We start from the raw sequence: 11,364 nt of genomic DNA on the forward strand, positions 1-11,364 counted from the left end.
ATCAGGAGTCAAGATAATTCTTGGCTTTAAAACAGCTTAAGGACAACCCAGGCTACTGGAGACCCTGTATCGAAACACCAGACATCTGCAAGGAAAGATCATTATGGGTATGCCATCCTATCTCTATTTCAGTTTTGGTGACTGTACTGAAGGCAATTGTTTCAGGAAGACAGGCACAAATAAAGAAAGAAACAAAGACTTTAAAAGACTAATTTGCTTCAAAATAGGCTTCAAAGAGTGCAGTTTTCTGCCTCGCCTAAAGGGGTTCTGTACTGCAAACTGTTTTCCCAGAATCTTGTAATGTAGTGAGAGGAAATTAGTCAACTTTTTTTCGATCTGAGATTCTTTGTAGTGATAGCCCAGTGTACAGCACTGCATCCAGCAGATTCCTGGTCCCACAAGCTTCTAACAAGAACTGCCTGGCTCTGATGGCTCACAAACCCTGCCACAAAAGCACCTAACAGAAGGCTTATTTTCCAGTGTTTTATCTGTCCTATGCCTTCTTGGGGCACACAAATTTATGTGTTAAGCTTCTTCTCCTGCTGGGAGGTGTAAGTCAGAGGCTCCAGGAAACCTGACTCTGAGTAATTCTGAGTAACCAGCATCCCTTTTAGGCACCCTGGAGCACCTTGGCATATCCATCCCCAATGGGGCTCATCTGAGATTACCTTCCAAGGACAGTGAACAGAGATGGCTCCATCCTGCACCCTGGACTGAGAATTCATCCTGGTTCACAACCTTCTCTTAACAAATAGTATTCTACACTTTGACAGGATGCACACACTTTACCTTGGCCCCACTCAGTTAGAAGTCAGCACGGTCAGGTTGCTATTGTTCTTTCCCCAGCCATTCCTCTCCTCCATCCCTCACCCTGCCAAGCACACAAATATGGCAGAAGCTCACAAACTCTCTTCTTCCCAAGGATTCTGGGTGATCAGTGCTCTTTCCTTTTGTAAAACTGCTGGGAAAAGTGGTGGCTTCACACTTGGGGAAGAAGGTGCTGAGGAGAGCGAGCCTGTGCCTGTAATGGCTAGACTGGCCCACCAACTCAAGCAGCAATGTTGGAGTCTACTTTCAGAAGCAGTAGCCCTCAGAAGGGTCTCAAGAAAGCTTCCTTCTCCAGGGAACATACCAAGGCCATGATCTGGAACTAACGGGATTGCCAGTCAGTGGGGCTTGAGGAAGGTGGAGGAAGAGATTCAGATGAGCAAAATGACAAACCCTAGCGGAAATCCTTCTGCTCCAGAGTGGAAAGTGCTAGAGAGAGCTTCCTTGCCTCTGTCATGTGCAGGCCAATCTGCGATTTCAAACAAGGACTAAACACATGGAGGTAAGTCCACCCCCTAACGAGCTAGTAATAAATCCCCCCTTATCTATTTCAGAATGTTTTTTATGACTATCTTATAGAAATTGGTATCACAGATGCAACGCTAGAACTCCAACCTGACAGACACGTCAGGAAACCACCTACATCTCTTCGTAGAATGTACACATGCCATTCTTTTACTCTGGAGACGAGAATCCACAGCCCATATCTCAGCGCTGTTTAAACAGGCTGAGCAGTGTGTGCTTCTGTCTGTTTCTTCCCAGGCCTACTCTAAGCAGTGCTCGAGGCATGTACTCTGATAAGGGGTCAGATAAACACACAAGCATCTGCACACCTTTATCCCAGCCATCCTCAAAGGCAGGGTGATAGGTTACCTTCCTAAACTCATTTCTGGTCACTTCCCCTCAAACACTACGGAGAAGAAACTGGGTCTTGTATCAGCCAGCCCACCTTATCTTCCCTCTAAGTGCTTTGTGGGAGCAGAATGCCACCCTTGACCTTCTACACAGGTAACTTCTGGTGCCATGGCCCAGTTCCACACTGGGGATAAAAGGGAACTCAAATGTTTGTGGAATGGCAAAAGAATAAGATTAAAAACATCACCATCCATAGACAGGCAGTACAGGCTGCTCACAAACAAGAGACCACAAACCACTCAGCTGGGAAAGAGGAGGAAATGGACTTTTGTGCAGAATTTTGCTTTTTAAGTATCAGGAAATCCCCAAGTTCACTGACAGTTACTCTAAAACACGATGTCCTTAAATGCTTTCCTTACCCACACTTCCATCGTACATATCACTGACATTTAGCATCTACTTCTAGGGAAAAAATAGACTAAAGGGAGCTAGGGAGATGGCTCAGAGGATAAGACAAGGAATCTCCAACACTTACATAAAAAGCCAAGCATGGCCATGAGGATGCATGTTACCCTCGAGGTTGTGGTAAGCCATGAAGGCAGGAGGATCGCTTGGGCTTGCTAGCTGCCAGCATCCATATGTTCAGCTTGTATTAGCCCATGATTCCAGTTGGAGGGAATTTGACTCTTTCTTCTGGCTTCTGAGGACATGTGTACTGATGTACACATGCATACACATAATTCTAAAAATCTTAAAAACCATTATATGTATGTATTCATGTGTATGCATGTGCCTGTATATATTTGGTCAAGTATGGGGAGATCAGAGGACAGTGTGAAGGAGTTGGTTCTCTCCTTCGGTCATGTAGGGCTTGGGGATTGGACACATACTGTTAGGACGGTTGTGAACGACTTTATCTGTTAGGCCCTCTTGACATCATAAGACTACACTCAGTGTACTAAAACCAAAGCACCCGAGAACTAGGTTGTAGCAAATCACTGATGGTTTATGAGGTCAAGAGGGTAAATGAAGATCTGACCTGCTTCACAGCAGAATGACATCCTGGTGACACCAAACACAAGATGCTAGGACTGAAGGGACCATCAATCTCAGTTTCTCCTGTTGCCCATCTTGAAATGGGTCTCCAGGGGTGCTGGGACCCAGGTTACACAGCTGCCAACACTGAATGCAAAATGCAGGTCTCTCAACTCCTCAATCGCCTTTCACTGCCTTCCTCTTCTTGTGCGAGGCATGATGCCTCTCTACCCTCTGAGAGCCAGGTGGAGACACCTCCAGGGGTAAAGGCCAGCTGCTAGGAAGGAAGACGTTGACAGATGGGAGAGGCCACTAACAAGACACGCAAGGGGGTAAAAGCAATGAGTAATGAGTCTGAGGCAGAGTCTGTAAGAGCTGTCAGGCCCGGGGTTCTTTGTCAATGCTGTGGCAATTATTGCTCGTGCTGTACGACACCCACGCTTAAGCCCGTCTGTGTGCAAATACACATTCTGTGAAAATAACCTACATTCCCCACTTGTAATGCCCCTCTGTGGCACGCTAGGACTAGTGAGAAACAGAAGGCAAGGGTTAAAAGGGCGGAGCGCGGTTAGGAGAGGTGGCTGATACCGTATTTACTAGTGGAGAGCTTCCCTCCCGTCTCAAGTGATGTGCTTTTGAAAACAAAGTTCTCAGCATGCTTGAGAAGCTCTCTGGAATTTCACATTTTCTTCCTCTCAGCTTCATCTGTTTACAGAGGGACTTTCAAGTGCCCTTAAGGTTGGCCACATGGCATTTCCAAACCTAGACTTCAGGACCTTTGAGAACCTCACGTAATGCCTCAAGTCTGCCATGAGCCCTTCAGAGCAAAGGCGTGAAAGGAAAACCCACCGTGTTAGGCACAAAGCCAGCCTTATCACAGTAACTGTTCTCATTTCAACTAAAGTTAGGCCTGAAAATGACTTTCTATAAGACATACACTTCCCATGAAAACAGCACCTTTAAAAACATCACTATGACAACAAGCTACCTGGTGAGCACATGGGGTTTGCAGTGAAACTTAAAGCCCACAGGGCCCCAAATTGTTTCATGATAGTGACTAAAACTTTCATGGTAAGAGGGTTTTTTTTTTCCTTTTTATGAAAGTAAATATGCAAGTCTCTTCCCCTGTGTGAACCCTGAGCCAAGCTAGTGGTCCACAGCTAATGAACAAGTACCATATGGCAACCCATGGGTTTGTGAAATGCCACTTTCTTTGGTGGTGGTGGTGCCTAGAGTTGTCAATATACTAGACCTTAATTGTGCAACTAAGAATAGAAGCCATTATCCCAGAGCAAGTCACATACTTCCAAAATCGATAGGCCCACACCCACAAATGAAAACACACTAAAATAGCAGCACCTTCCATGAAATACAATGAGCCACCAAGAAAATTTGAATTTAAAGACGTAAATTTTTATGTGTGTGTGTATGTGTATGTGTGTGTGTCTGTCACATGAGTGTGGCTGCCAAGCCTGATAACATAAGTGTCCCTGAAGATCATACAGAAGGAGAATCTGCCCCAAAGCTCTCCCCTGAACCCCACATGTAACCTCTCCCCCAACACACACAATCAATGAGCATAATTTTTTTTAAAAAAAACTTAAAAGGTTCAAAACGTGTACTAAATATGTTACAAAATGTGCAGCTACATATAGGTCATGCTCACACATTTTAGTTGAAGTTGGCTCTTTATTTCCTAAAATGTGAAGATACATTACTCCTGTTCTCAGAGGTGTGCACTGGCCGCCCAGGATTTTCCTGTGCTCGCCCCCTTTCCTGTCAACACTCTCCCAGCCACTTTATCAACCCCTGGATACTAAACCTCATCAAGAGCCTTCAGCTGACTTGAAGCCCAGTTTACTAATCTCAGCATCGCAGATCAGCACCCCAATAAAGACCTATTATTATTCAGCCAATTCTGAATCAGAGAAGAACCCCAAATAACTGTATTTCCATACAGGTCTGAGATTTTCAAGGTCAGAAAAACAAGCAAACAAGCAAAAACCAAAAATCCAATATTCTGGTTAAGAAAAAAAATAATGATATTAGTTATGCACAGAAATCCAGGTCTTTAATCCTCAGCCTATTTATCATCCTAGAAGAACAGCCACGGACACTCCCCTATACATTTGATACCATCATCTATACCAGGGACAGCGGCAGAGAGCCCCTGTATTCCACTTTCATTCCACAAGCTGACCATTAGCAGTGCTCCACGGAAGCCAGGGGAAAGGCAAGTTCACAGTTAACACACACAGAACCTCTGCCGAAAACAAGGACTCCACTGGGTGATCACCCAGGGCACACACTGACAGCCCCTCACACCGGGTTCACCGAGCTGTATAAGGCGAGCCTCTGCAGTGCGTTTTTCACTTACAGCATCCACTGTGCTCTGCTCCCAGGAAGCCTCCCCGAGACTTCACCATGGAAACGTCCCTTCGGCTGCTGGGCCACGGGTTCTGGTGTTGTCTTTCTTCCTTTCACAGAGAAGATGAGAAATACCTGGCATGGAGACAGCCCAGAAGGAAAACAATGGTAAATTCATCCATCATCCAATTACTTCTCCCAACAACTTGGACATCTGGTCAACCAAGGGGATAGTTCACCAAAGACCTTTTCCAGGACCTGTTTTCGTGGTTTTTGTTTATTTTTACATAACTAAATTTGATTTTGTTCTTGACCCAGAGAACCAATTGTGGCATAACCAGTCTTTCATTTTTCCCCTCTGTCATGAAGTTGAAACCAGTTCTAGGAAACGTCAACCCCAACCCCAACCCCAGGTGAGACACAAAACTGCTCAAAAGAAACCACTTATTTGCTGGAGTGTGTGGTGTGTGCCTGTAATTCTAGCACTGGGGAGGTAGATGTAAAAGGACTAAGTCAGTCTGAGTTACAGGAAACTCTCTCAAAAAACCTGAATGAGCAAAGACAGAGAGAGAGGGAGTCAGAGTGAGAAACCATTGCTGGGGAATGGCTCCGGGTATAGCACCTGGTCAGCACTCCTGAGTTCCTGGGTTTAATCCCCAGCGCTGGAAAAACATACACGATCCCAAGGAAGTCACTTGACTTTACGCTTTGAAAAGGGAAGCAAGGACTGCATTTTCATACCCGTCTGTGTGGCTGGGAAGATCAGTAAGTGCTCTTGAGAAGTACTTGCCGTTCCCCAGAAGACCGGCACGATATCAAAGGCAGGTGTTATTATTGGTCACAGCCTGCTACTGAGCTCCGAGCCAGAGCATAAAAGCTAGCTTTGGCTGGGCACCAACCATCAGCTCTCCCCGGGGCACTCAAATGTCTACACGACCTAATGGTGCTGTGCTGTGGGAGGGAAGAGGTGCAGAATCAGAGACTCCTGGAATCTCCACGGAGACATTTTCATGAAGAAAAGAAGGTGCGGGGCAGGAAGGAAAAGCTGGAAGGTGTGCAAGGCAGACTCCAGAGCCAGGCAGGGGTGTGACTGTTTGACCCACAGCAAAGGCTCCCCATCAACTCCAGGTCTGTGCTGTTTCTTGTGCCCAATGTCTGCAGGGCTGAGAAACTTTCCACTTGCCTCTCTGCCACTTCTCCCCAGCGACTGTAACACTCACACATAAAGAGGTGGTAAAAGGAGGAAAAGGACTGGTTGCTTTCATGCAAAGGCCTGCTCATAGCCCAGTAGAAAAGTCTCTACTCCTGGATGTTTTTCCCATCTTACTTGCAGACCCAGGGACAACCACGTTGGTATTATGCCCTTGTGCTGCATCAAGGAGCAACAATAAAGGGATAAGAATGAATGTTCACCAGGGGCTCCAGGTGATGACGGAAGCATAGATCGCCCACTCCCATCAGCTTTTTCTTCTCAAAGTCATGTGCACCAGTTGAACCCAGGTAGGAATTGTAGTCTTAGCACAGTGGATGTGGGAAGAATGATTTCAGAGAGAGGGAGAGAAAAAAAAAGAGTGGTTCTCTCAAATAATAAGAATAGCGGCGGTGATAATAAAGACAAGAGTGAAATAATATCAAATCTTAGATTTGGAATTGATAACACTCATCGTAGAACTCAAAATAAATTTTTAAAAAGGGAGAGACAAAATTAGCTCCGAAAGGGGAAGGAGGTGTCTCTTCTCCTGTGATTAATCGTGGCTCCTATAGTGGATCTGGCTTACCAAGTGCTTTCTTATTAATTAGCACATTCAGAGGACAGAATTTCACTTAATGCCACTACACCCAATCAGGACCAGAACAGTGAGCAAGAGAGCCAAGGGTCCTGCCCTTCTCGCACCAAAAGGGATAGAACATGTATAAGATTTGAAACCTAGACAATCATCAGGAAGGGACATTAGACACTGTGATTAGGAGTGTGGGGCCCAGGAAGGCTGCTGAGAAGCCAAAGGTGGAATTTAGCACCAGCAAAGCTGGAGGTTCGGCTCAGTGGCAGAGCCCTAGTCTAGAAACAGGCCTCAAGTTTCAGCCAGGGGAAACAGGCTGAGCATCAATGGTCCTGATCCAGGGCTGCTTAGAGGGAATCCTTTAAGTCTCCATGATGAAGAAATGAGTAACAACGATCTCCAGTGACATCAAAGGATGCATTCTTCCCTCTGACTACTATACCACTTCAGCGAGACAGTAATTTCTGTCAGGGAGACCCATGCCATGTCGGTATTACATGTGATGTGACAGGAAAGAAGGTCCTTGTTCCCTAAAGTACTGAAGGCCACCCCATCATAGCAGTGAACTGAAAAGCTGTCTTGTTGAATGCAGGTCCCAGATGAAGAACATCCACTCAAAAGGGGCTAAGCCTGCAAGACGGTGTATGTCTATAGTCTCAGAATTTGGGAAGCTGATTGAGGGAGGTTGATGAGTCCCAGGCCAGCCTGGGCTGCAAGGTAAGCATTAGAATTGCAGGTCAGTCAGGGCCTGTAAAGTGAGACCCAGTCTCAGACAAAACCAATCCAAACCAAATGACAAAAATGAAAACCACATAAAAGGGCCCAAACCTTTTGTGATATGCATATTTCTGGGGGAAGGGTTGACAAAAATCAATTTGCTTTAGATTTCAAACTTCCCCTTGACTACAGGGATATATACATACATACATACATACATACATACATACATACATACATACATACATACAATGTATATACATATATATGCATGTATACTCAGAGATGTGTGTCTTTGTAATTTTTTTAAAAAATATTTCTTCTCCTGTACTTGATGAGTATTATGGCCCGCTCCAACAGCACCTACTGCTTTCCCTTTTGATTTGTAAATTGGGACTTTTCTACCTCAGTGAGGAAGGGAGCATGCATAGAAAGATGCGAGTCATAGGAAAGCTGTGCTCACGGCCACTTTTCCTTGTTCCTATCATCCCATATCTGGCTTAACTTAACTTTTCCGTTAAGAAAAAATAATCAGGTTTCATATTCTCCAAACTAACAGTATTCCCCAGGCAGGCTCACTCAGGCTATCTGCATGAATGGAGTCACTCTGAAATCCCATCTGAAACAAATTTGGTCAGCTGATCCCCGAGCCTCTTGCCATTTAAGACAGCCAGGATAACGTGTGATTTTTTCCCCCACTCTACCAGCTCCTCAGAAAAACAAAAACACCAATAATACTCCACCTGCAGGCCTCAGAATATTCATCCCCCTGATAGTGACGACAGACCTCCGCAAACCCAGAAAGAAGAGAGAATGCCAAAGGCAAGACTCCTTGCAGCCTGCTTGCCCCGTGTCTCACCCATCAGAGCTGGGGATGGACGCCAGGCTGGCAATCTCATCCCCCAGCCACAGGATAAAAGGGGCACCATGCCAGCGTCTCCTTCTCTTGGATGCTCAAAGCACTTATAGTCTCTAGTGTACATTCTGAGCTGAGGTCGTTTTCAAGTCAGCACTCGGGTATATTGTCTTTGTATCCTCCATCCGATTTATTGAAGTCTTGAAGGCTCAGAGACTTTATAAACTTGCTGATTGAGACCTTGCCGTGGCCTTCTTATGCAAGCTTCTGATAGCGGGCTCGTGGGAAGAGCTTAAATGGAGAAGAGATGGCCCACAGCCCACACCTGATCTAGATTTTAACCCTTCCTGTTAAGGACTTACTCCTCTCCAGCTAAAATTTAACTCCTTCTCTGCTGAGAGTTCTCTCCCCTCCCCCCTCCCTTTCTCTAAGTGTAAGTACACTTTAATGTGGGTACTTGTGGAGGCCAGAGGATGATTTTGGGGGACCTTCACTGGCCTGGAACTCACTAAGCAGGCCAGCCTGGATGCCCATCGGGCCCTGAAGATATATATATATATACACACACGTGTCTCAGACTCCCCAGTGCTGGGATTACAAGTTAGACTCTGTTTTTTTCCTCTTTGACATGGGCTCTTACTGTGCTGCCCTTCCTGGCCTGGAACTTGCCATGTAGACAACACTGGCCTGGCATTCAGAGCTCTCACCTGCTTCTTCTCCTCAGTGCCGGGGTTAACAGTGTGGACCGCCATGCCTGGTGTACGCAGCCTTTTCTCTAGTAGACTCGAGAATGAATGCGGGTCCTTGTCCTTGGCAGGCAGGCACCTTACTGAAGAAGCCATTACCCCAGCTACCCGGATGCCTTCACCTTTACTCTGCTGTCCAAGAGCTTGGAGCTCTGACATTTCCCATTCCAATGAAAGTCTTCCGCAGAACGGAGGAGGACAGTTACGCCTGGCTTTCTCTCTCTTGCTCTTCGAATCCCTCCCTTTTTATTCATTCGCGGCCTCTGAACAGCTGCTCGTTCCTTCCCAATTGTTTACCCACGCGCTGCACGGTTTTTGCCAGCAGGAGCCTATATCCTTGATTCTCAGAGTTTCCAATGCTCCAGCAGCTGACACCTTATCCTGGGTGGAGTAGACCTGGAGATTCCTGTGTGGATGGAACCCACACCAGACTCTGCTGGAAGCCATCCCTAGTCCTGCTGATTAGGAAAGTCTGGGTGGAAGCCAGAGCGCCTGTAGTCCTCGTGAGTTCCCAGGTGAGGCTGATGCTGCTATTCTGGGGGCCACACTCTGAGGCCCGCCCCTCTGAAGGTTTTCCCTTCCCTAGCACAGCCAGATGGAAGTGGATGACTCTTATTCCCTTTAAGACGGCTATCTTGGGAGGAAAGATGATGGCATAGTGCAAACAGATGCCAACTAATCCAAACAAACAAACAACACCGACTCTATGCACTGTTAATGTAGACAGAAGATCGGGGAAACCTTTCATGAACTTCCTCCATTCGAGACCTTAATCCATCCTCCTGATAGCCGCAGATCTTTCTGAGGTCAACTCTGCCCTGTATCCCTCTTTCTTTCCTTTCGGACTAGAAACACTTTTCCCCTGCCTCCAAGCATGGTGTCATTTATATTTCCTGAAAGACATCCACAGTGCCCTGGAAGGTTTCCAAAAGGCTTGCTTGCACCTTTATCGGATTTACCAGGGAGCAGGTGGAAAGGCAGTGCGAATCTCCCGTCACCGTTTCCACACCAGTGTCTTACAGGCTGGGAGTCTGGTTTCCACCATGATTTTTGCAAACCATCTCTACTCTTTCAAAGGTCATCGTTGCATCTGCCTCCCAAATGCAGTGACCTTTCCCCAGGTTTCATCCTAACTAGTTTCTGATCTAATAGCCAGTACAGTTCGCTGGTGCTTCCCTCAATTTCCTTTTAGTTATCTGATGGACTAGCATCTCCCCTTCACGCCCACCTACCACCGCCTCTCCCCTACCTCTCTCATACACTCCTGCCCCATCTGGCACCTAAAGTTCAATTTATCCCTGGAGCTTTCAGTTGGCACACGTGGCTCTTTGCTGGCCCTCACAATTGGCCTGTCTCTGATGTACCTACACATCTCCTCTTAGGAACTTTCAATGCAACAGTCCCCCTGATCTGAATGCTGTGAAGGTATTTTACATCTAATTCAGATCCAAACCTTAAACTATAGATAGGGGTTACACATGGTGGCTCAGACCTGATTGGATAGGCCTTCCAAAGGACGGGCTCAACATGTGAGGGGACATGTTGGGAGGGGCAAAGCCACATGGTGTTGAACCAAGGAGACCAAGAATGGTACCCATTGCACAGCCAGCGACAGAACAGGAGCCGGAGCTTAACAACCCCGAGGAAATAATTTCTATAAATGATCACACGAGCTTCGGCAAGGGGGGGAAAGCAGCTCAGGCAACACTAAAGTTTTAGTCTTGAGAAAATGGGAGCAGGGGAGCTAAGGAAGCCATGGATGAGTAAACACTGAAAGTGGTGCAAGCCATTATCCTTTTACAAATTGTGTGTAGTCAAAGAAATCAATACACACCGTACAATAGATTCTGATTAATGCATGAGTCGCGTTTAAGTGTTTTTGAGTGTGTGTGTGTGTGTGTGTGTGTTTTAAGTGAGACAGTATCTTAGGTAGTCCAGGTCTTGAACTCCTGATCTTCCTGCCTCCACCTCCAAACGCTGGGATTACAGGAAAGTTCTACCATGTCTAGTGGGCACTTCAGCTTTGATTTGTCTACAACTTCTGATTTCTCTGAGACAGCATCACACACTGGAGATTTGTTTTGCTTCTTTAAAGGCAGAGTCTTGCTTTGTAGCACAGATGTCCTGGTCTTTAATACATAGCCTAGTATGGCCTAGAACTCACAATAATCCTTCTGCC

At 46.3% G+C, this 11,364-nt stretch overlaps 1 protein-coding gene across 3 annotated transcripts in view; it reads right to left on the bottom strand.

The window, feature by feature from the left end:
- Atxn1 (ataxin 1) overlaps positions 1-11,364 on the bottom strand; it is a 380,515-nt gene that overhangs the window by 130,261 nt on the left and 238,890 nt on the right. For all 3 annotated transcript variants that reach the window (XM_026783019.1, XM_026783020.1, XM_026783021.1), the window contains one exon: positions 5,096-5,220. The gene's annotated coding sequence lies outside the window, so the exon portion shown is untranslated. The remainder of the gene's footprint in view (positions 1-5,095; positions 5,221-11,364) is intronic.

This window comes from Microtus ochrogaster, chromosome 16 (genome assembly GCF_000317375.1).
Source record: "Microtus ochrogaster isolate Prairie Vole_2 chromosome 16, MicOch1.0, whole genome shotgun sequence".
NCBI lineage: Eukaryota > Metazoa > Chordata > Mammalia > Rodentia > Cricetidae > Microtus > Microtus ochrogaster.